General features: G+C 36.9%; 3 long non-coding RNA genes across 3 annotated transcripts; all 3 read left to right on the forward strand.

Annotated features, from left to right (window-relative positions):
- Positions 1-1,104: 1,104 nt before the first annotated feature.
- Positions 1,105-1,960, forward strand: LOC128218732 (uncharacterized). The gene is made up of 3 exons (XR_008258439.1): positions 1,105-1,210; positions 1,459-1,567; positions 1,829-1,960. It is a non-coding gene; the product is annotated as an uncharacterized LOC128218732 (long non-coding RNA).
- A 1,935-nt stretch (positions 1,961-3,895) lies between these two features.
- Positions 3,896-9,287, forward strand: LOC128218731 (uncharacterized). Its single transcript, XR_008258438.1, has 4 exons — positions 3,896-6,411; positions 6,858-7,143; positions 7,360-7,463; positions 9,097-9,287. It is a non-coding gene; the product is annotated as an uncharacterized LOC128218731 (long non-coding RNA).
- Positions 9,288-10,438: 1,151 nt separating this feature from the next.
- Positions 10,439-19,196, forward strand: LOC128218730 (uncharacterized). The gene is made up of 7 exons (XR_008258437.1): positions 10,439-10,564; positions 11,410-11,544; positions 12,041-12,204; positions 15,763-15,873; positions 17,434-17,575; positions 17,829-17,941; positions 18,768-19,196. It is a non-coding gene; the product is annotated as an uncharacterized LOC128218730 (long non-coding RNA).
- Positions 19,197-26,315: the final 7,119 nt, after the last annotated feature.

Raw genomic sequence — 26,315 nt, forward strand, 5'->3', positions numbered from 1 at the left:
GCACATTTCCATAAACTGACTAAATGTAATAGTGAATAAATGTTACTAAACAATAATAGTTTTATATCTATCAACTGTTCTAACCGAAAAAAGGTTTAGATAAAAATATGAAAATAAAACCTGAACTTACCTAAAATCGAGTCTTTCAATGCTTAAAATTGAAAAATCTCGACACCCCTCCCGTGCCCACCCGTTCTGCGGCCCCAAAGTCAATTTCCTTCCTACCCGCCTGAATAAAGTCTTCTTCAGATAAAGTAGGGAACTACCAGATGTATCCTCATTTACAGTATTGGTATGAATGTGTAACTCAGAATATTGCTTTTTACGAACTAACTTTTAATTTATTTGTAGCTGGTGTGAAGTAGAAATGATATATAGAATGGTGCTATCTCTTTTACTAAGATGGGTGTATCTGAGTTTATAGATAGATTTATTTTATTAAGGAATGCACATACATGGACTTTTAAAATAAACAACATGTAAACAGTATAGTAAATAACATTATACATACATGATATTATCAATTGCCATGGCAGGCACCGAACCAAGGATGACACAAAAAAGAGAAAACACTTATTTCCCTTGTGGTCCTTATCAATGACTGACAGTGACTTTAATCCATCTAGTACCAAATATTCCACAGTATAAACAGCAAAGGGTGATTCAAAATCTAAGATAAACAAAAAATCTTCCTCGCCAACCTTCACAAAGGATGTGGCAGGAGAAGGTAACAACTACATAAAGTGCCTGACATTCCTCTTCACCAGCCTGGAGAGGAAGGCCGGGAAATGAAATTATGTGAGAGCCTGGTCTAGTAAAAAACACACAGGACCACCGCTTTGTGATGTCCCTTCACATGACTGGCTGATGCTTTGCCTCATCTAGCAGAACTGTCTGTTGCTATGCAGGTATGTCATCTTTAGACCCTTGAGTAAGACCTAGTAAATTTATTTAGATACAATAAGAATGATTAAATCTACATCTTCTAATGACTACCAGTAAGTCATAACTCTTTCTTTAAAGGCACATTCAAAAGATCATTTAAAGGCTAATTAAATGCAACTGATTAATCATTTGGTTTGCCTTTTGTGTATTTTCAGACAAGGGATGCAGTGTACACCACAGTGTCAAGCCTCTGGCTATCCTGCAAGGACTGCTGGCAGAGCCTACCAAGCGGATGTAGATCATGTGACCATCTTGAACCGTCAAGGTTTTACAATCAGAGAGAGTTAAAGACAGATATTGACTATTTCCAGAACAAAGTACACATGAAAAATAATTTCCATGACACAACTCTGTGAACATATTATTTTTACTGTTATTGTTTTTTTAATTAGATAATGAAATGTAATATAAGGTTTAATATACTGCATCTTGTTCTATTTCAAAATTTCTTTTGTTTAAGTGATCAAGATCATTCACTCCTGTTCAGTTGTAGATATTGTTGTGCATTTGCAGATCTACAGCCACTTCCTGATGAACATTGTGGTGAACCTAGAGGATCGATTCCCAGACCTTCCACTCCTCTAGAAGTTTGAGGTCTTCAACACCCGGAAGTTCCCTCAGGGTAGGAGCCAACCTGCCATGAGGAAGATATGGCATTTAAACTTTATACTGAGTATATCAAAATAAAAAAATGATCGTGCATGCTGAGAAAGCAGTTACATGTTGCCTTGACTAAATTGCTTTGTTTATTTTTGATATCATAATGTAAATAGAATAGTTTATACAGTCATGGTATAAATTATAGGACCATTCTTTTGTGTTTTTAATCATTGCTTCAAATGAACTTCAGTTTGACTGTAAGAATACAAATATTTGCCTTCAGACCCGGTAGGAGAGTATGTCAGGGATGGTTTGATGCAAGCTAAGCAGGCCAAAGTTGATTGAAAAGATTATGTTCAGACGTATGGAAACTGTACAAGATGGGTTCATGGAGCAGGGATACGGTGATGATGACAGAGGTAGGATACTTTGTCTTAAAGCTTAGGTATGTGTTTTAAGTGCATGTAATATTCAGGGGACATAGGAATCTAGCCAAATCTCGTACACAACAGGGATAGCAATGATTATCAGGAAGGTATTGTAATGTAGTGTTTATGTAACATCAGCACAGACTGGATATATTTAAGAAACGATCGTGCTAATAATGGAGAAAGTGTAGTTTTATGTGTATGTGCTTGTAAAAATTAGCTATCTAGTCCTGGTAAAAACTAATGCATGAAACCTTGCAGGTGGATAAAACTTCCATAGATAATATGAAGGGGAAAACTGTGTGTTCAAGTAACTGTCCTGATGTGAATTAATGATATATAGCTTAAGGTTAATAAACAGCTCTCAGAGATCTTTTTGTCATGCTATTTTATATGAGCTACTGATACCCATGGAACATGGTGCTTAATTAGACGAAAAAATACATTGTTATCAGTAGTTTAGCAGACATGTGAAAGTGGTCTATAGTAGTATGGCTGGTCATGGCTTCTTAAAGAGGACATCAGTACTGGTTTCTTCTTAAGAAACAGACACTTGAGTGATTCATACATGTATCACCTCAAGAGTGCACAATCAAACAACTAGTGAAAACTAACATGTTCATTTGAATGCTTTAAACTACTCTGTAGCTTCTTCAATGACAATACACAAGTTTTCATTTGGACATTTCGTATTTATAAGGATAGAAATACACACTTAATAGTCACATGCTTAAATGATGAATATATTTGGATATTTAGATATTTAGAGTTGACTTTTATGGTGATTACCGTATGATGAAGTTGATACTATCGTGTCCAACATTGTAGACTAAACAGCAACAATTATAATGTTGGTTCCAGCAGTAGCAGCATTAGTGACAACATGGACTTGAATCTTCCCAGGGATGAGAGGCCAGGACAGAAATGGGCTGCAGCCAGTGGCAGGGGCCAGAAGTAATAGCCAACATTGTTCGAGGTCTTGTTGCTACAAAGGTAGGAATGCAAATATTAGTTGTCTTAGCCTTGGTTTTGTTGTTGATCCTGGGCCATAACTCTAAAACTGTTCAAGATATTCATACGTACACATGTTGCCAGGGACAATGCACACAAAATGTAACCGGCTTTAATAATTGTTGTTATATTCAAACCTTATTCAACTACCAAAATGCAGATAAGCTATTGTCTTTGCTCCATTGTGCATTTCTTAGGCTTTGATATTGAGTAGGTTTTTATAGGGTAAATCAAAATGTGTGATTATGAATTTGAATTGAAGGTTTTTACAGATTGGATCAAGAAATGTTTTTGTGGCTGACATGCAATATCAATAGCTCTATATTTTCAGTGTGTTGATTGTTTGTTTAAATCTGACCGTTTATAAAATGTAATAAATAAAACAACATACCGTATATCTAAGCAATACTTGTTGAAAAATTCAGCCAAATCAGGCCAGTATTTACTGAGATATGAGCATATTTATACCTGTATACTTATAAGTTTTGTTAAGTGTATAGTATTAGACTTTGACATTGTTTTCTGGCTGAAATTGCATAAATAGAGAAATAATTGGAGGAAAGGTCTTTAATGTTTACATTTCACTTCAACGGGACATTACTCAAATCGATTGATGGATCAGTGGAAAATTGGGCAGGTTTAGCTGCTAGTAATAGCATCAGCAGACAACAACAATCAATCATTTGTTCATTCTAAGTTTCAAAATTTTAGGGTAGATTTTACATTGTATGCTTCTGTATTAAAAATATATAGACATTTATACTGTGATGTTGCGTGAATGTGCACTGTCAAAGTGTGAAGGTGTGAAAAACTCCCTCTATCTAACGCCAGCAGCCTTTCTATACTATTGCTATAGTACCGTAAATGACTGGGTATAAGACGATAGGGGGTATTAGACGCAGGGAAAAAAATCTGTGAAAATCCGAGAAAAAAACTTTTAATCTATGTTTTTGGTTAAAAGACGCATAGAAAAAATGTCAAAATCGTCCGGCATTTTCAGCCACCATGTTTGTTGACAGTGACAAAAAAAATATTTTTCGTGAAAATGGCGATGGTTATCTTTAAAACCATACTGTCGAGAATGAAAAGTTATGTTAAGCAAAAAATATTTTGACAGTGCCCAACTTTGCTTTTTTATATGTAAGTTTGATTATTGTTTAATTCAATTTATTATTCAAAATAATATTGAATACCGTAATTCACAAGAGTTCGGACACCATAAATTAATTATTTTTTTCGCTCTCCGAATACATAGAAATTTATCATTTTTACATTTTATTTACATGTTTGTTTAACCTGCCTTTTTTCTTCATGTTTGCTTTTTACCACTTATTAATTTATCCGTAGTAATCAATGGTCATAAACTTATTGTAAATCCTTAATGAAGTTAATTAAAACACCATTTTATACATGCACTGAACTGAATAAACAGATTCTATCGGCTTCAGATCAAAGAGTCACACTGTGTGACGTCACATAACTTACAGTTATGCCCACGAGGATCTCTTGGAGAGCATGGACATTGCTATGCAGGATTAATGTATAACTGTACGATTATTGCTTCATATAGTCTATACCGTAATTGTGGTACAAGTTTGAAAGCTTATTGGCAGATCGTTTTACAAACATGCCATGTCGATGTTTTCTTAATCCCTTGATTGCCCTTGTTGTTTGTTTAATCCTCAAATAAATATATCACACTTCCTTTTCAACAGGCAATAAATCGTTTAGGATGGGTAGTAACTAATTAAATTGTCACAGTGGTGTATACGGTTAGGTAATCTAGCCAGGCAGTGTAAAGATAAAAATCAATATTCTTCGTCTGTGAAACTTGGTAACTATGAAAGTTATGATTGATGTCCTTTGGGTGTCCGAAAATTAGGTACGCAAAATAAATTATTTTGGGAAATAATTATGGGTGTCCAAATATAAAATATTTTTGTTGAAATTATAAACGTCTTACGATATACCGTATCCCGATCTTCAACTGCCGTTTTAACCCGTATATACTCGATCAATATGACGCGAGTAACATCCCTTTCTACATAAATCTAAACAAACTCTCGGCTTGAAATTGACATCAGAAAAAAAGTTCAAAAAATTGTTACTGGGTATTATACGCAGGCATTTTTTTGCATCAAAATCTGAGGGAAAAAAGTGCGTCTAATACCCAGTCATTTACGGTACAAACTGCTGCGATGACAGTGTTGTTCCTTCCATTATACCACATGTTTGAAATACTTCGCCTAAAGTGTTGAGAACATTTACATAAGTATACAATTGCTTTTACTATTCGCAACGACAGCAAAACAATTGAGGGTTTAGAGGAGAGGGACATCAGGATGACAGAATGAAATTCCTGATTATTAATTATTTAATACAGTAATGCAATTAACCATTAATCAGCTTTGTACCACTTTGTGTCATTGTTATTTGAATATTTTTATCATTTATGTACATGGACTGTACTATTTTATAAACTTTGCCATTCCTTTATTCAATACAATTCGTCAAAACAAATACGGTGGCTGCCGACTGACATTTTTCACTGGGTCATATTGTATGAATTTTTTTCCAGGATTTTTCTCGTGTTTTTTTTGCCTGCATCCTATCTTTGCTAGTGTCCTATACACAGTGATATAGATGGTATGCATAGAATAGTAGAACATTTGGGGAAGATTGGGCGATTGATCTAGTATTGCTTTACTTTTGCTAAAGCTATTTTGTTGTTCCATACCCAGGTTACAAGGATAATATTGTGTGGATACAACATAATCTTAACCAGGACTGCCTCTGACAAGGAAGAGGAAGGCATATATTTACTGGGGTGATAAATTTAAATTTTAAAAAAGATAATTTAATACATTGTCAGCTTGACTATTCAAAGAATTAAGACCTTGGATATGTGGTCCCAACTATCCAACCTACCTAATTCATCAAATCATATTTTAAGTATCTCCCATGGCTTGTGTAAGATAGGTTCATTGATTGACTGATTGATTGATAAATGTTTAAGTGTTTATACTTTTCGGGACGTTTTCTACCTTTTTTAAGGCTGCTATCAAGTAACTACATGCTTTGGGTAACAAGGCTTCCAATTTATAGTTGTTATTTTTCCTTAACAGACATATCTAGTTAGTTTTTCAGTCATCAGTGTCTGACCCAAAGAACGACTAAAGTTACATGTTTCTGCATTTTTGACAGTACTCATGTAATGATTGCCTCACTCTTTTGTAGGCATATTTCAAGTAAAGTTTCCATGAGCTCATGGTCATTTTCAGGTATCTGATGTTGTGTGTTGGCAGAAATGCAGAGTGGTACCACCGGTCACCTGAGCCACCTTTCCCCTCACAGACGAGAGACTCGTCTGTCAGTGACAGTAGTTTCCAGAGTAGCACTGAATTGCATGAAGCCTTACAAACTTAAGGTGAGCAGTAAATCAGGTCCATATGTTGCTTCTACCAATCTTTCTCAATCTTTTTATAATTCTTATTTGCCTAGATCCAGGATACTGTGGGTCAGCTTTCTTACATACATTCCAGGTACATAGAAAATCTGCATTCTAAGGGCAGTTGTCAGTGTAAGAGCTAGTATCTTCCTTTCACAACTCTTCTGCAATTGCATGAGCCATCTTTTATTCTGAAGGTGGCTCCATGTATTGCAGACTTGCTATACAGAATGCATAGCCACATGGACATTGAACTTCATACTACTTCATAGTTTGTGTTGGGCAATTAAGCACCCGCCCAGCACAGCTTGTCACCACTGTGATACTCGTACTTGTGACTTGTGTGATTTTCAATAGCTACACTATAGACTTTAGAAGCAGCTTGTCCAGGTTTGCATGAAGAAACCATGTGCTTTGAATTACAGCAGCCATCCACTGACAGGCTGGAGTGATTTGGATTTCCGATGCCACATTTACCTTTGTGCTCAGTGACAAGCTGGCGCTTAGCTGCCATGTCTGATGATCCTCATTGAGTTTAATGGTGTTTCTACTGGCCTTATCATCAAGTCTCTGCATATGACTTCTTGCAGTAGCTGAGATATCCATATATGTGAGAAGCACATTTGCCTTTGTTATTCCAGCAGGCATTTCCCTAAACCCAGAACCAAGAAACGTGTTTATTGTGGCTCCCTTGCCATCTTTGCACTCGCTGTAAGTGTGCACTTGTTTTGATCAAAACTCACAGTTTTAGCATCTAAATTCAAGTTTAGATCCTAGACCAAACATTGTTTGTTTAATAATTCTTAAATTCAGATTTTGGCACTTCTAATCATTGTATAAGGTTCATACTTGTAGACTACTTATATAAGTTAAGAATTTTCTCAAATTGACTATGCTGTTTCCCAGATTTACACCCTTCTTTTGCAGATACTGGCGTAAGTTCCGGTGCACCAGGCAGGTCTTCCTCATTTGGAATCCACATCTTCAGCTGAACTGCGGCAATGAATAAAATCAGACTCCTTAGCAGCATGGTGAGCTTTGTTTATTTCCAGGATGGCAAACTCCACCAGACTTCCTGAGTTTGAGCTTTTTATGTAATTTTTACAAAAAGTTACTTAGTGGTATCACAACTGTGACACCTTTGGAGACTAGATACAAATTGAGGAATCATGATGTGTAGAAAGCCATTAGAATGCTTTAAAATCAGATAGGTAAACAGGATTCTCCTGGATCATAAGACACCTTGTGGACATTAATTTCTTTTCTTGGGTAAGGGCAGATGGAGTATGTAAGAAAGGGATACAGATAAGAAAGTAAACACTGTTTTACAAGGTTTATTTGTTTGTCTTTAATCACCACTTTGAAGCTCATGGTTGTCTATCTATTTTAAAAGCTAGATTAATAATTCTCATTTGTTCTCATTATTCAAATATTTAAATGCATGATTTTTATTGAACATTTAAAGTATTTCTATCATAAAACTCTATTAAACTCATTTTAAATGGTGTGAAGGGACTAAATCAGGGACAAGGGATCCATTTCTCAGAAAAGGTAGCTGTCTCACTAGAGGGCCTTAAGCTTCCATTGTTGAATATCACTGCCTTTAAATTGCTGTTGCAGGACAGTTTTTAAGAGCTTTGATACACACTTAAAGTTGTACTCTAACAGATTGACAGCTTTGTCAGGTTTTTTCATTTTTGTCTCAGAATCAGCTGATTTTGGTATCAATGCCTTCACTTCACTCATATAACGTAATACTCACAATACAACAGATCTCAATTGTTTGAAACAAGGCCAAAAATTTCAATTTTCTTAAAGTGTTTGTTTTCACAAAAAAAGCTCATTCCAAGACATAAAAAGTTGTCGAAACAGTCAATCTGTGTTCGTGCAAATTTAAAAGTTAGGAAAAGTGAAAGTAAAGAAGTGAAGGTTTGCATAAAGGTGTCGGCACACAACAAAATGCTTTCGGTTATAATGTATACCCTCAAGTAGTTAACTTAAATACCTTGTTTCTCCTCATTTAGGTAGCATTTGTTAATATGTTTAATGCTTTCTTGAATGTATGTAAAAGTTTTCATACGATTTACATCATAATTTAAGACATTACGCGTTATAATGAGGTTTTGAATGATATTTTGCAGGATTTTCTTTGGTGGATTGATTTAGAGATGAACCCATAGATATGGCCATTACAGTATCAAATGGATGTTATAGTGACTTTAAACAAATGATGATATAAAAAAACAAAACTATCTTGATTAGGGTTTCGGGTGTTTAATAAATCAACAGACAATGTGTTCATAATTTGTGGAATAATAGTGTTCAAGCTTTAAAAAAATTCTGCGAATTCGTAATATAAAAGGGAAAAGGAGTAATTTTACATAAAACAAAAAGGGAATTTCATTATTAAAGAATCATGTGTGATCATGTAATTCATGTTTTATTTCTCGGTTGTAATAGAGCAGTTTTCTTATATACACACATGTAATTGATATAAATCTTATTTGAATTTTTTAATTGGTTCAATGAAGAATAAGGTTACGGTTCCTATTGGTTAACTTGGTTGATACAGACGTTTGCATTTCATTTGGTTCAATAAACATGTGAAGGTTTGCCTAGTAACCTATTTCTGTATGTGTTACTGACAAAGACTTCTACCTACAGGGCTTCACAGTCTTGGATGAGAGCATGGCTTGGGTAACAGATGCTGGGAGCCAGTCACAAGAGGAGGAGGTCGGGACACAGATGCTGGGAGCCAGTCACAAGAGGTGGAGGGCGGGACACAGATGCTGGGACCCAGTCACAAGAGGTGGAGGGCGGGACACAGATGCTGGGACCCAGTCATAAGAGGTGGAGGTCAGGACACAGATGCTGGGACCCAGTCACAAGAGGTGGAGGTCGGGACACAGATGCTGGGACCCAGTCACAAGAGGTGGAGGTCGGGACACAGATGCTGGGACCCAGTCACAAGAGGTGGAGGTCGGGACACAGATGCTGGGACCCAGTCACAAGAGGTGGAGGTCAGGACACAGATGCTGGGACCCAGTCACAAGAGGAGGAGGTCGGGACACAGATGCTGGGACCCAGTCACAAGAGGTGGAGGTCGGGACACAGATGCTGGGACCCAGTCACAAGTGGAGGAGGTCTGTACACAGATGCTGGGACCCAGTCACAAGAGGTGGAGGTCGGTAAACAGATGCTGGGACCCAGTCACAAGAGGAGGAGGTCGGGACACAGATGCTGGAACCCAGTCACAAAAGGAGGAGGTCTGGACACAGATGCTGGGACCCAGTCACAAGAGGAGCATGTCAGGACACAGATGCTGGAACCCAGTCACAAGAGGAGGAGGTCAGGACACAGATGCTGGGACCCAGTCACTAGAGGAGGTAGGGACAGGGATGCTGTGACCCAGTCACAAGAGGAGGAGGTCAGGACACAGATGCTGGGACCCAGCCACAAGATATGGAGGTCAGGACACAGATGCTGGGACCCAGTCACAAGAGGAGGAGGTCAGGACACAGATGCTGGGACCCAGTCACTAGAGGAGGAGGTCAGGACACAGATGCTGGGACCCAGTCACAAGAGGAGGAGGTCAGGACACAGATGCTGGGACCCAGTCACAAGAGGAGGAGGTCAGGACACAGATGCTGGGACCCAGTCACTATAGGAGGAGGTCAGGACACAGATGCTTGGACCCAGTCACAAGAGGAGGAGGTCAGGACACAGATGCTGGGACCCAGTCACAAGAGGAGGAGGTCAGGGATGCTGTGACCCAGTCACAAGAGGTGGAGGTCGGGACACAGATGCTGGGACCCAGTCACAAGAGGAGAAGGTCAGGGCACAGATGCTGGGACCCAGTCACTAGAGGAGGTAGGGACAGGGATGCTGACCCAGTCACAAGAGGAGGAGGTCAGGACACAGATGCTGGGACCCAGTCACAAGAGGAGGAGGTCAGAGCACAGATGCTGGGACCCAGTCACAAGAGGAGGAGGTCAGGACACAGATGCTGGGACCCAGTCACAAGAGGAGGAGGTCAGAGCACAGATGCTGGGACCCAGTCACAAGAGGAGGAGGTCAGAGCACAGATGCTAGGACCCAGTCACAAGAAGAGATGGACCGGACACTGTCGCAGGTACATGGAGCCATTTGTTCATCAAAACAATGGAAACTACACGGACAAGCCCAGAATCCTCAAATTTAACCAAGATCCTGTTTAAAAAATAAGAATTAAGGCCAAGCAAGCCCCAATCAAGAGACACAATGCTACAAGACAAGAAACATTATTGTAATATTGTCATTGGTGACTGTTGGGGTGACTTTCATTGCACCGTCAGTGAAACTTACGTAAAAACTCCCTGGGGCTTAAACAGGTTTATGTGCAATCAACCTCCAGTATATCTTGCATAGTAGTTTCTCCATGCACATTTAACACATATGATCATGTAAATATGAACGATGAAAATGGTCATACAAGTATGATGTGTTTGTGGTCTTTCAATTAGAGACCTGAAGTTTCCCTACCAGGTGGTAATTATCTAGGTCTGTTAAGTTATACCTGCTGTAATGCCCATAAAACCAAAAAGAGAGCCGCGGACCAAATACCAACTTTCGTTTCTTGATTAACATTCCACAAAGGGGCACAACTCAACAAGCATTAAAGCCAGAGTAATGGGCCTTGCTGAACATATCCACCAAGTTTCATTTGAATACCTTCAACATTTTATCTAGTGTTTACTATGGTAAAGTTTATGCACAAAGACGACACTGCCGAAGCCTATAAAACTGACAGTACCTTTACTATTTTTCCTTGCACAAAACAGACAATTAATCAATCATGTGTCATTTATAACATTGAACAGAACTTGTGCAAAAAATTCTTGAGGAAAGTCAATATCCTTCATGAATTTCAACATGTTATTAGTTGCATTCCATTTAGTTAACATACATGTTTACATAAAGACATGTTTCAAACTTCAGTCCCAAGAAGCAGACAGGCAATCCCAGGAACACCAGCCCATTTTGTTGCTCACCAACAGTATTGATGATAGTGACATAGAAACATCCGTATGGTGGAGAAGGCTGAGGTATTCTGATTGTTTGTAAAGCAGTGCGGTAAGTGGCTCTTAGGGTAACATTTAACTATTAACTTAACAATGAACGAGAAATATGTTTTAAAAAGATAAACAGCCATTAATTAGGAAACAAAGTCGGGAAGAGTGTATAGAAAGCCAGATGAACTTAACATGTGTATATAGTTTCATATGTAAGATATGTATTAATTAAGTGGTCTTTTTTAATTTAATGACATCTGGATGTAATTTTTATTGGACAAGTTTCTTACATTTAAAATGTCTACTCTATTCATATTAGGATTGCTTGACCGTTTAAAACATCGAGCTTAGTCCATTTATATTTATCTACTGTAACCAGACTTGGAGGAAGTTACTTGCTAGCCGATTGCCTATTCTACAACCATGCAGTGGATAGACAACAGTAATGATGTAGATGAAGCTACACATGCTCATAACGACGTAAACAATGTTACAGCTTACTAACAAGAAGACTCCTATTCTGGCTATTTTATTTAGCAGATTTATTTCCATTTTAGCTGCGAGGCAAGCAGATCACAAGGTGTTTTGGGGGTGTGTTTCCAGCACCATCCAGCAGCTGATCTAGCAGTCATCACCCACCAATTGCTGCACAACAAGGTGTTAGCAGTCCAAGACTGGTCTGTGTTCTGGCAGCAGATTCGGATGAACAGCAATGTAAAAGGTCACTTGCTATTTTCACTGATCATATATTCTTTAAACTGAAACATATGTTTGTATCAGTAATAAATGTCTCTCCATCAGTCCATTTGTCCATTGGTCCATCCTAGGGCATCGGGACAAGTCTACTTTTTTCCATTACTCAATATTTTTTGAGGTATTGACTTCAAACTTCATACACATATTGACTGATTTGAGGTGAAACTCTGCAATTGTCTGTTTTGTGTACATCACAATTCCTGTCTGCTTCATAACATTCAACCAGTTGAAGGATTTTGAAATTACTCCCAACAAAAGTTCACCATATTGAGACATTGAGACAATATGCAGAGAGCAACCAGCTTGGCTCAAGGTCAAGGTCACACTTAGACATCAAAGGTCATATTACTGCATTTCATGTCTGCTCTATAATCTCTTAAGCCTCTTTCAGGATTGGAAATAACTTGCCACAAATGTTCACTATATTGAGATGGTATGCAGTGGGGGAAGACTTCAGTTTTTAATAACAAAACAACTGTCTAGTTTTATACTATATCAAGTTTTCTTTTCTCCATAACTCCATATATTTTTGAGATATTGACCTCAAGCTTCACACACATGAATGAGTTGAGGAAAAATGTTGTGCATAAGAAACATGATTTTGTGTATGGGCTTTTTATTACAACAGTCTATAGCTTGTACAACAAAAGTGTTGACTAAACCATTCACTCTGTAACATCTTTCAAGTCTAGGCCAGATATAGTATTCTCATTTCCCAACAAATTCACTTTTTCACTTTAAAGTTATATTTGTGGAAGTAGAGTTATGCTCTGACAAAAATGTAGCCATTTACAAGAACATGTATATTATCTGTGGTGATATTTGAATGCTTCAGTGATGAGCTCTAGGCTGAAATTCCATGTTGCTTGACACAGGCTGAACTTTCCCCAGTGATATCAGAAGAGGTCCAGCCCCAAACAAAGTGGCATCCAGGGAGTGGAAGTTGGCCCAGTGATATCAGAAGAGGTACAGTCCCAAACAAAGTGGCATCCAGGGAGTGGAAGTTGGCCCAGTGATATCAGAAGAGGTACAGCTCCAAACAAAGTGGCATCCAGGGAGTGGAAGTTGGCCCAGTGATATCAGAAGAGGTCCAGCCCCAACAAAGTGGCATCCAGGGAGTGGAAGTTGGCCCAGTGATATCAGAAGAGGTCCAGCTCCAAACAAAGTGGCATCCAGGGAGTGGAAGTTGGCCCAGTGATATCAGAAGAGGTACAGTCCCAAACAAAGTGGCATCCAGGGAGTGGAAGTGGCCCAGTGATATCAGAAGAGGTCCAGCCCCAAACAAAGTGGCATCCAGGGAGTGGAAGTTGGCCCAGTGATATCAGAAGAGGTCAGCCCAACAAAGTGGCATCCAGGGAGTAGAAGTTGGCCCAGTGATATCAGAAGAGGTCCAGCCCCTAACAAAGTGGCATCCAGGGAGTGGAAGTTGGCCCAGTGATATCAGAAGAGGTCAGTCCCAACAAAGTGGCATCCAGGGAGTGGAAGTTGGCCCAGTGATATCAGAAGAGGTACAGCCCCAACAAAGTGGCATCCAGAGTGTAGAAGATGGCCCAGTGATATCAGAAGAGGTCAGCCCCAAAACAAAGTGGCATCCAGAGTGTAGAAGATGGCCCATGATATCAGAAGAGGTACAGCCCCAAACAAAGTGGCATCCAGAGTGTAGAAGTTGGCCCAGTGATATCAGAAGAGGTACAGCCCCTAACAAAGTGGCATCAAGGAAGTAAGTTGCCCAGTGATATCAGAAGAGGTCAGCCCCAACAAAGTGGCATCAGGAGTAGAAGTTGGCCCAGTGATATCAGAAGAGGTACAGCCCCTAACAAAGTGGCATCAAGGAAGTAGAAGTTGCCCCAGTGATATCAGAAGAGGTACAGCCCCAAACAAAGTGGCATCAAGGAAGTAGAAGTTGCCCCAGTGGTATCAGAAGAGGTACAGTCCCAAACAAAGTGGCATCCAGGGAGTGGAAGTTGGCCCAGTGATATCAGAAGAGGTACAGCCCCAAACAAAGTGGCATCAGAGTGTAGAAGATGGCCCAGTGATATCAGAAGAGGTCCAGCCCCAAACAAAGTGGCATCCAGAGTGTAGAAGATGGCCCATGATATCAGAAGAGGTACAGCCCCAAACAAAGTGGCATCCAGAGTGTAGAAGTTGGCCCAGTGATATCAGAAGAGGTACAGCCCCTAACAAAGTGGCATCAAGGAAGTAAAGTTGCCCCAGTGGTATCAGAAGAGGTCCAGCCCCGAACAAAGTGGCATCAAGGAAGTAGAAGTTGGCCCAGTGATATCAGAAGAGGTACAGCCCCTAACAAAGTGGCATCAAGGAAGTAGAAGTTGCCCCAGTGATATCAGAAGAGGAACAGCCCCAAACAAAGTGGCATCAAGGAAGTAGAAGTTGCCCCAGTGGTATCAGAAGAGGTCCAGCCCCAAACAAAGTGGCATCAAGGAAGTAGAAGTTGCCCCAGACTATGCAAAAGTAAATTCCTGATATCTGGGTCTCCAGGGTTTGAAATTCTGATCACCTCATCTATGGTCAACAACTTGGTCAAACTGGATTACACAAAAGCGGCTGCTTTTTAATTCAATCTTTGCCAAACTTGAGACTAGAATGATATTGATTAAGTTAAAAAATATACTAGTTTATCTTGGGTCAAAAACATGGTCACTAGGTCAAGTCTTTTATTCAGTAGGGGCTGGTAAAATGATTGTGTTGTTTTCTTGGTAAATTTAAATAATGGTCGTTGCAGGTGAAAAAAAGGTTATCATTTCAGCTAAAGTAGGCTGTGTCCTCAGGTGAGAAGTATATGGCCATCTTGTTGATACTATGTAGGTATTATAATTGTATAGTTACTGCCCTTTGTTACTTTTTCTTGTCCGAAGCATAACTTGAAAACTATTTGAAGGAATTCAATAAAACTTCATACAGTGATAGATCATAATGAGAGGAAGTTCAGTGTACAGGAACCGCAATTCTATTTGTGAATCAGCCAATTACAGAGTTATTGCCCTTTGTTACTTTTTTCTTGTCAGTAGCAAGTTACTTGAAAAAAAGTAACTTAACTCATTTATAGATGGCCATAGGCAATCGTATATTCTGTGCTTTAGAACATCAAATATATCAGTATTAACATCTCAGTATTAGCATCACTGATATTGTTTAGAGCCTTTTTCTAACTTTTAAAAACATAATAAAAAAATGAATAACTGACGATAGTCCATAAAATAAAGTTGTCATTTAAAGGTTGGCTTTCCAAATAGTTGACTGCAATTTCATATCAGGGCGGCATTTGGGGGTATTAATCACCTTCAGTGATAGCTCTAGTTTTAAAAAATTCTGCAGCATCAGTTTATAAAAAAAGTGCATTTACTTCAGGGGAAGGGACCAGCAGGCCTTAAGACGTATGTATGAAGGTCTGCCAGGCAATTATAGATTACTTGTAGATATTGACAGAATTGTTTTCCCAGGATCTATATGTATACAATGTACCTTTATTTAAGTTTTGCTAATTTTAATTCAATTTTATTTTCAGAATCTTGCACAGAGTTAAACACTTCAACAGACACCTGAGCATTGGCATTCATATGATCTACCTGTGAAGTTCAACCAGGCTTTATAAAGCATTACACACAAGGCAGCTATGGTTAGTAGTTGCACGAAGATATCCTTCTTGACCCCCCCCCCCCCCATTTGATTTTGATGTGTTACACCAGCCAACAGGCTAAGTGTTTAATTTTATGCATATCAGACCATCATCAGACATTCTGCCATACATATCAGACCATCATCAGACATTCTGCCATGTCAGACCATCATCAGACATTCTGCCATGTCAGACCATCATCAGACATTCTGCCATGCATATCAGACCATCATCAGACATTCTGCCATGCATATCAGACCATCATCAGACATTCTGCCATGCATATCAGAATATCATCAGACATTCTGCCATGTCAGACCATCATCAGACATTCTGCCATGCATATCAGAACATCATCAGACATTCTGCCATGCATATCGGACCATCATCAGACATTCTGCCATGTTAGACCATCATCAGACATTCTGCCATGCATATCAGACCATCATCAGACATTCTGCCATGCATATCAGACCATCATCAGACATTCTGCCATGTCAGACCATCATCAGACATTTTGCCATGTCAGACCATCATCAGACATTCTGCCATGCATATCAGACCATCATCAGACATTCTGCCATGTCAGACCATCATCAGACGTTTTGCCATGTCAGACCATCATCAGACATTCTGCCATGCATATCAGACCATCATCAGACATTCTGCCATGTTAGACCATCATCAGACATTCTGCCATGCATATCAGACCATCATCAGACATTCTGCCATGCATATCGGACCATCATCAGACATTCTGCCATACATATCAGACCATCATCAGACATTTTGCCATGCATATCAGAACATCATCAGACATTTTGCCATGCATATCAGAACATCATCAGACATTTTGCCATGCATATCAGAACATCATCAGACATTTTGTCATGCATATCAGAACATCATCAGACATTCTGCCATGTCAGACCATCATCAGACATTTTGCCATGCATATCAGACCATCATCAGACATTCTGCCATGCATATCAGACCATCATCAGACATTCTGCCATGCATTTTATAGAGTTAAGGCCATTTCTTGTTTTTTTCTGTGTTACTTTGATGAGGTTTGATAAAGATAATGAAATAAGTCTGCTGTGTTACTAGGCAACACTTTTAATTTGGGCCTTAATCACCGAGTTGGAGCTTGGCGTTTTCTATAGAAATCTTTAACCAGATTTTCTTCTTTTAAAATATTTGCTTGCCTGTTTAAGCTTATAAGTGCAGTATTAAACAGCCTTCTTAAGATCTTTATGTTGCTGCTGACAAGTAACTAGATGGTCTGAATGTGCACTCAGGGTGACAAAAGTTGTCAAGTATTAGTTGTTTCTTTTCTGTCAACTGAAATTTCTAGTGAATGTTCATGTGTAGTAGTTATGATGCTGCAGAGCCAGCACAGCTTCATGACAGATATACACATGTTTAGGCAATTTGACAGTATTGCTGTATTGGATGCCACACATTTTTGTGTGGATGTGTCATCTGATACAGACTCGAGGCATATTCTCAGTATAGCTTACATAAGTGCATGGTCAATAATTTCTCTGTCATTTTCAGATACACTGTGTTGTAATTGGCCAAAAATGCAGATTGGTAACACCAGTCACCTAAGCCACCATTGCCCTTGCAGACAAGAGTGTGAAGTAACAGCCCCTACAGTTTACAGCAAAGCCCTCGACTGTAGCCCTACAAACTTCAGGTAAGCGATTAAAACCTGGACTACAAGCCATCGATGCATTCATTAATAGTCTATACTTTTTACAAGCATCAAAATTCAAATTTTGATACAAGATTTAACCTTTTCTTTTTTAGAATTATACCTAAGTGAAGATCATGTTTATAAGTTACATAATTACATGTTACATACATAAATACATACTTCTTAGGACGGATAAAAACTTTCTCAATTTGGTTATAAATGCAGTTTCCAAATCAACACCTTCCTCTTGCAGATACTGCCGATGGCGTAGATGCACTGAACTTTGCCAGTTTTTCAGCTATGTTGAATTGACATCTCCAACTGATTTTAAGAGCCAGGATTGATATCAGACTGCTTGACAGCACGGTGAGGCTCTGCATATTTAATTACAGGCCAGCTTACATGGCCAGAAAGCAAGCGTTTTTGTTTTTATTGTTTTAAAAACAGATAATATAAAAAGGTTCTCATTGATTTTGATAAGCCGAGTGGACCTTTCATTCTTTTACTGGACATTTTGCTTTTTTTAAGTCACCATTTTGATGTTTATGATTATATATCAATAATATATGCTAAAAATAAACTTGATAATAGAATATAACTGTTTCATTTTTTTTATCATTCAAATATGGAAGTGCATGACTTTTATTGAAAATTCAAAGTTTTTCTATCATACGTTAGCATGATACAATTATTTAAATGTAGTGAAGACACTAAATCAGGGATAAGGAACACATATTAACACATAGGCAGTGTAATGAATTTTATAATTTCATGTTAATCTATTAAATATATCTGGAGAAACATCAAATATAATCTGATCTCCATTTCCCAGAAAATGTAGCTGTCCGAGAGTCTAATTTCCACCAATGAGTATCACTGTCTTTAAATTGTTGTTCCGTAAAAAAAAATTGATTGATAACAAATGGTAACAAGAGTATTCTTGCCTAGATACACAGTTAAGACATAGGAAAAGTATTAGTTTTTATGTATAAAGAAGTTAAGGTTTGCATAAAAGTGTCAGGGAAATGGTTCCGGGTGTCCAGTACCCCTTCAAGTATTTCTTTAAACAATGTTTCTCCTCACTTGGGTAGCATTTAATGATGTGTACATTGTATTCTTGTATGTGTTTCTACGTTTACACATGATTCATATCATATCTGGAGACATTTATGTAATTTTGAATATTTTGCAGGACCTCTTTCTTGGGTGGATGGATTCAGAGATGACCTACAGATGCAGCCATGACTGTGGCACATGAATGTTATAGATGATGACTGTAAAGAAATGATGATAGCAGAAAAATGAAACTATCTTAATATGGTTTTCTGGAATTAAATTAGCAGACAAAGTATTCATATTTCTGTGGAAAAATAATGTCATAGCTGAAATATGTTTTGCAAATTCAAAATGGTAATGTTTTTCTCATATTTTATGCTGGCATCACAAATATTATCATTGGCTCTGTATACGGTAATCTCTCACTTCAAAACATAACTAATTGGACTATTTGAAGATTAAATCTTCATTATTTTTATTTAATATAAAATGCTATGCTGGTTTTACTGTCTTAAATAATGTTACTTATTATGTCTGAAAAGCCTAAAATAAAGTTTACAAATTTTGTGTCGTCCTGTTGTGTTTCTGTAAAAGAAATGTTTCAAGTCTCTAAAGTCAGTTTCTTATAATGCTGCAAGAAGTAGAACTAGAAATGCCAATGTGCTGTCTCATTAGAAATCAGGTGATAAACGCTGCAGTAGTAGAAGTAGAGCCAATCTATTTCATAGAAGTTAAAAGGTAAAATGAGTGCTGAATGCTGTCACAGAAATGGTAGTGGTGATCAGTGCTGCAGTAGTTAAGTGAAAATCATTGTTATTGTAGTTTAAGTGGTGATCATTTTCACAGGAAAGGAAGTGGTGATCAGTGCTGCAATAGTAGAAGTAGTAGTGCCAATTTCATGGTGCTTAAAGGGGTTCCTCAGCTCAATGTTGCAGTAGAAGTGCAAATTGTTGTTGTAATTTTAAGTGGTAGTGCTGATCACTGTCACAGTAGTGGAAGTGGTGACCCTGCAATTGTAGAGGAAGTAGTGCCAGTGTCATAGTAGTCAAAGGAGTAGTGGTGATCTAGAAGTTGTTATCAATGCAGTAGTAGTAGTAGTAAAGTCATCAGTCTTGTTGTAGTTAAAAAGGTAGTGCTGATCATTGTCACAGTAGTAGAACTGGTGATCTAGAAGTTGTTATCGGTGCAGTAGTAGTAGTTAAGCCAATCATTGTTGTAGTAGTTAAAAGGTAGTGCTGATCACTGTCACAGTAGTAGAACTGGTGATCTAGAAGTTATCAGTGCCGATATTGTAGTAAAGCTAATCATTGTTGTTTAATTAAAAAGGTAGTGCTGATCACTGTCACAGTAGTAGAACTGGTGATATAGAAGTTATCAGTGCCGATATTGTAGTAAAACCGCTCATTGTCGTAGTAGTTAAGGTAGTGCTGATCACTGTCAGAGTAGTAGAACTTATGATCTAGAAGTTATCAGTGCAGTAGTAGTAGTTAAGTCGATTATTGTCGTAGTAGTTAAGGTAGTGCTGATCACTGTCACAGTAGTAGAACTGGTGATCTAGAAGTTGTTATCAGTGTGGTTATAGTAGTAAAGCCAATCATTGTTGTAGTAGTTAAAAGGTAGTGCTGATCACTGTCACAGTAGTAGAACTGGTGATCTAGAAGTTGTTATCAGTGTGGTTATGGTAGTAAAGCCATCATTGTTGTAGTAGTTAAAAGGTAGTGCTGATCACTGTCACAGTAGTAGAACTGGTGATCTAGAAGTTGTTATCAGTGTGGTTATGGTAGTAAAGCCAATCATTGTTGTAGTAGTTAAAGGTAGTGCTGATCACTGTCACAGTAGTAGAACTGGTGATCTAGAAGTTGTTATCAGTGTGGTTATAGTAGTAAAGCTAATCATTGTTGTTGTAGTTAAAAAGGTAGTACTGATCACGGTCACAGTAGTTGAACTGGTGATCTAGAAGTTGTTATTAGTGTGGTTATAGTAGTAAAGCTAATCATTGTTGTTGTAGTTAAAAAGGTATTGCTGATCACCGTCACAGTAATTGAACTGGTGATCTAGAAGTTGGTATCAGGGCCGTTATTGTAGTAAAGTCAATCATTGTCGTAGTAGTTAAGGTAGTGCTAACGGTTTAAGAAAACATCATTTTTCAACTTAAACAGAAGTCCGCGATCTATTTTTTTATCAGCTGTGTTATAGAACTGGTTTCCATGCATTTTTGCAAAAATTGTCTTGTTCAAACTACACAAAGACAAAAAATAAAAATCTTGTCAAAATGTTCAATCTGTGAGTGTGCAGCTTTGAAGGGGTAGTGCCAATCATTGACGTAGCAGGTTAAGGGGTAGTGCCAATCATTGTCGTAGCAGTTAAAGATGTAGTGCTTATCATTGTCAGTGTAGTAATAGGGGTAGTGACAATCATTGACTTAGTAGGTTAAGGGGTAGTGACAATCATTGTCGTAGTAGGTGAAGGGGTAGTGCCAATCATTGTCGTAGTAGGTGAAGGGTAGTGCCAATCATTGTCGTAGTAGGTGAAGGGGTATTGCCAATCATTGTCGATGTAGTTGAAGGGGTAGTGCCAATTTGTACCACAGTGATCAATACTGCAGTTGTTAAAGTGTTAGCGTTGATGTAATATAAGTAAAGTGGTAGAACCAAGTGCTGTCACAGAAAAGTTGTAAATGCCTGCAGCAATAGTAAAAAAAGGTAGTGTGACGTGTTGCAGTAGTAAAAAAGTAGTATGACGCTGTTGCAGTAGTAGAGATGGTAATTATTATTGCTGCAACACTATGCCAGGTTTGAATGTATGTATTTATAGAGCTCTTATAGTCATTTACTTATGATTTCAAATACAAAGTTATTTTGCGGCTGTTCTGGTTTCGATCATATATTGTTTAGTTTTTGGTTACAAATATGTGTTTGGTTTCTTTAAGATATAAACAAGTATTGATGGACCAGATTTGAATGAAAAAGTGTTTAATCAAGGCTGCCTATTACATTTCCAACTGTTGCATTTTGCTTGCAGGTAGCTAAATAAATAGTACCTCTTTTACAGCACTTTAAACAGTTAAAACGAATCACCAATATGCCTTAAAAGTAAGTTATCATTTATTTTAACTTATTAATTCCCCCTTCCATTAGAAAATGTAAGGTTATAACACAATTGTTCAGTTAGGGTTCTCACTTCTTACCAAGGCAATCCGAAGTTCGAATCCGGGCCAGGGTGCTCTTCACAGATTCACAAATATTGAGTTCATTTCGATATCCGCATTTAAACATGGCCAAGCAAATATGTATAATGGGATAAAAACAACAAAGGCATTTATTGCTTCTAGTTTAACATATACAAAATACCGCACAGCATGGTTTAATATTTTCACAGGCTGTGACCAGCCAAAAATACGTACATCATAATTCATTAAGTATATTAGCAGTCACTGGACAAAAATACAAACATCGTTATTAATATTAATAGGTATGTTGTACATAATTTATTCAACAATTTAAAAATATTTATATTACAATATATGACCAAACAATAACATATAAAGCAAATTATTAAAACATTTCTTTTACAATATATGATTAAACAACAGTATATTTAGCGAATTATGAAAATATTCATAATACAATATATGACATCACAATAATACATTTAGCAAATAATGAAAATATTCATAATACAATACATGTATATGACCAAACAATAATATATTTAGCGAACTATGAAAATATTCATAATACAATATATGACATCACAATAATATATTTAGCAAATAATGAAAATATTCAGAATACAATATATGACCAAACAATGACATATTTAGCAAATAATGAAAGTATTTATAAAACAAAATATAACAAAACAAACACACATGTATTAAAGGATTCTAAATGACATACAAATTCTGATTGATAGATGCACATATTACGTACACCCAAGTGCATAAGATGAATGCAGATTAACTAAGATTATTTTAATTTTAATTTGATATTTAACTGGTTTTGGCAATGTGTTGATTTTAGGACTAATTCTATTAATATTTAAAAGCTGCCTGTAAATTTTGTATAACTTATTTCCTTTTTGGTTTATAATATTGATTACAAGGCGAGTCAAATGCTTTAATGTAGTACAAAGCAGAGGTGAACTTTCTCTTTTCTGCAGTATAAAAACATTACAAGCTTAAATCTATTTGTACATCTGTTAGAGAAGATGACATGACTAGGGTGGGCCCTTAGAGTGGTGGGTTTGAAAGGGGACAGAAGGTCAGGGGTCGGGGAAGGGTATGGGAAAGGCAGGATATGGTGGGATGGACAAAGGCGGGACATCAGGCCTGGTCATTTTGTTTCGGGATAAGGTCAGAATACAGGGGCCCCTGATTGTTTTAGAAAAAGGCAGACACAGTTAGGGAACAGGACTGGGAATAAGGTCTGAATATCATTGACAGATTGATGTACAAATAGATTTATTTAAATACAAAATGTTGTAAATTAGCCACAAGGTCAATACAAAATCAATTCCTCAAATTACTATTTCACTCTTATACAGCTCCATTTTTGTAATTGCAGTCTCAAATCTAATAATTGTGCTTGAATTGCATTAAAAAAAACATATGCTGTTTAATTAAACACAGACTGGTTTACCAAACTGACCCTACATAACAGCACCTAAACAAGTAATAATATAATTATCTGAATTATACAGATGTAAAACTACGGTACATTTTTTGTAAATTCAAGATTTAATATTGCTTTTGAAAATAATTTTCATCCAAAGTGTTTAAGTTGTACTTAAGACACAGTTCTAAATTATCTAAATAAGTTTGAATAAAGATTAAATAAGAGCACCACAGGGAAAAATACAATGCTTGACTGTTCTTTTACATCAAAAAGGGGAAGAACTCTTACACTATTATTTTAGCAAGAGTTACATACCTTGCTATGCATTAGCACAAATACACTCATCATTAAGAATTTCATGAATGCACTCAATTGTCATTACACATAAGTCAATCATATTCAACACTTTTATCATCAAGAATTTCATATATTCACTCAATGTCTACCACAAAGTCAATCATATTCAACACTTTTATCATCAAGATTTCATATATTCACTCAATTGTCATACCACACAGGTCAATCATATTCAATCAGCTGCTTTCTGAAGTCAAATGCTGTACATATGAACATAATGTCATGGAAAATATATCACAAGGATTGAAGCATATTGCATAAGTATAATACAACAAGCAATGGTAAGTAACATTTGTTCCAACCTAAAACATCACTACAAAAGAGATCTAATACTAGATTATTTAACTCGAGAATGAGAAAGCATTTTAATTTGGGTCAAAATTAATAATGAGCAGGTTTCCAAACTTTTTAGTTTCAGCATAAGTATAGAACTTTCCTTGAATAACTGACAAATAAATTATATTACTTCTACAATAAGGAAAGAAGGACTCTTTACCAAATAGGACAAACACAGGTTAAAGTTTATTATCAACAGTTGCAGTAACAGCAACAACTAAATAAATGGTTTATTATCAACAGTTGCAGTAACAGCAACAACTAAATAATGGTTTATCAACAGTTGCATAACAGCAACAACTAAATCAATGGTTTATCATCAACAGTTGCGATAACAGCAACAACTAAATCAATGGTTTATCATCAACAGTTGCGATAACAGCAACAACTAAATTAATGAGAACTATTAATAAGTGTTCAAAATTCTAAATCAGCATTGTAATGCAGTACACAAAATAATGCATACAGTCACAACAGTAATAGCAACAGTAGAACATAAACACTCAATAATGTAAATACCCTACAGCATGACATGGTTTTAAAATAGTTTACAAACTACATTTATACGCTTTCAGAAGCATCAGCACAAACATTTCGAACACTATTACAGAAAATAACAATAACTGAGGGAAATGTTGCGAATCATTCAAAAACAAAATACGTTGATAATCACCAACAAAAAAAGAGAGCGCACCAAAGTGAACGCCAACACTCGCCTTTTGTTCAGTGTAAAAAAAGGCATAATTCACAACAATAACCAGAATTATGGCTTTGCTATTCATGTGTGTATTATAGCTCGCCACATGTGTACCAAGTTTCATTTTGATAGCTTGAACATTTGATATGCTTTGACACAATAATGACAACACCAAGGCTATGAGAATAGCTAGACTTGTTTCTTTGAAACAGTCCGGCTGAATTCAAATATGTACATAATTCAAACAAGATTATTTTTTTTATTTTTTAAGTTTAATTATTTTTTTTTGTATTTTTTATGTAAGTAAAACACAAAAAGGTATAAGTATTTGGTAAAACACAAACAGGTCTAAAATAATGACCATAATTATAATTCAATGCAAAAACAAAAAAAAGTTCCGAATAAAATAATATATATATAAAACTGCTTTTGAAGTTATTTTGAATATGTTTTTTGTTTGTTTTACCAATTAATTACACCTTTTTGTACAATATAAAACAAATAAATGCTTCAAAATAAATGAAACAAATAAACATACATAATAGGTTGCACAAAAATATTTTTTATTTGGTTTTATTTTTTTATAAAAGTTACTAGAACGTAACAAAATATTAAAAATCACTATATACATCCTCCAATCATCATCATCATCCTCATCATCATCACCTTTAACACCACTAACTGCAGGTCGTCAGCATACCGAAAAAATAAATAAAACTGCACAAAAGCAGAAAATAACAAATCAAACGAACGATTGCAACATTCCCCCAAAACAAGTTCACTGAATGCAATCAGTGATAATACAGTATCGTATTGAAACGTTCATTCCCAACGAACATCTTATATTGTGTATAATGCTCTCGTAAATGGTTAATAGGCTTGCCTTTCTACTATATACCTTTGTAAACAATAACAGGTTTCATACATTTATCTTTTTGATAATCCTGTGGTATTTCAGTTAATGTTATGAATGTTCTGCTCCGAATGTTTCAGTAGAGGTTATCCTCTGCTTTAATTGGCAAGTTTATTTAAAGTACATAATACAAAATACTGAAACTATGCCAGTCAATGGAAGCATACAGTTCAGGTTATCATGAACTAAAAAGGAACAGTTCTGACCATGCTGCCTTAATTTGTAGTTTCTTTAATTTGTTATATGGTAAAGCTTACTTTTTGTAGTAAAATTAATAACAAGACTTTGTGAATGCTTATATAATTTCATATACACATTCAATCTATTTGTACATCTATGTCTGTTAGAGAAGATGGTATGACTTGGGCCGGCCCTTAAGAAAGTGTAGAGTAGAAGGTTGGTTTGACAGTGGACAGGTCAGGGGTCAGGAAAGGATTTGGGGAAAGGCATTTGTTGGACGGGATAATGGTGGGATTGAAAATTGCCAGGCGTAGGCTAGGAGGGGGATTAAGTGGAGTACAGGGGCCCCTGTTTTCAATATCAAGATGGATCGCAGGACAGGGACTAAGGTCAGAATTGAACAGACAGCAATGTACAAATTGATAAATATCAATAAAAGATTCAAATAGATCATAGTTGTCCAATGCTCAGACAACATAAAAAAAATGAGTGAAGCCAAGGTCATGTATGAAACTGTTCAAAATCATATACAGCTAATACTTTGGAGCTTCAGTCAAGATCTGCTTTAGGCAATTAAACAAAGTA

Source organism: Mya arenaria, chromosome 15 (genome assembly GCF_026914265.1).
Source record: "Mya arenaria isolate MELC-2E11 chromosome 15, ASM2691426v1".
In the NCBI taxonomy this organism is placed as follows: domain Eukaryota; kingdom Metazoa; phylum Mollusca; class Bivalvia; order Myida; family Myidae; genus Mya; species Mya arenaria.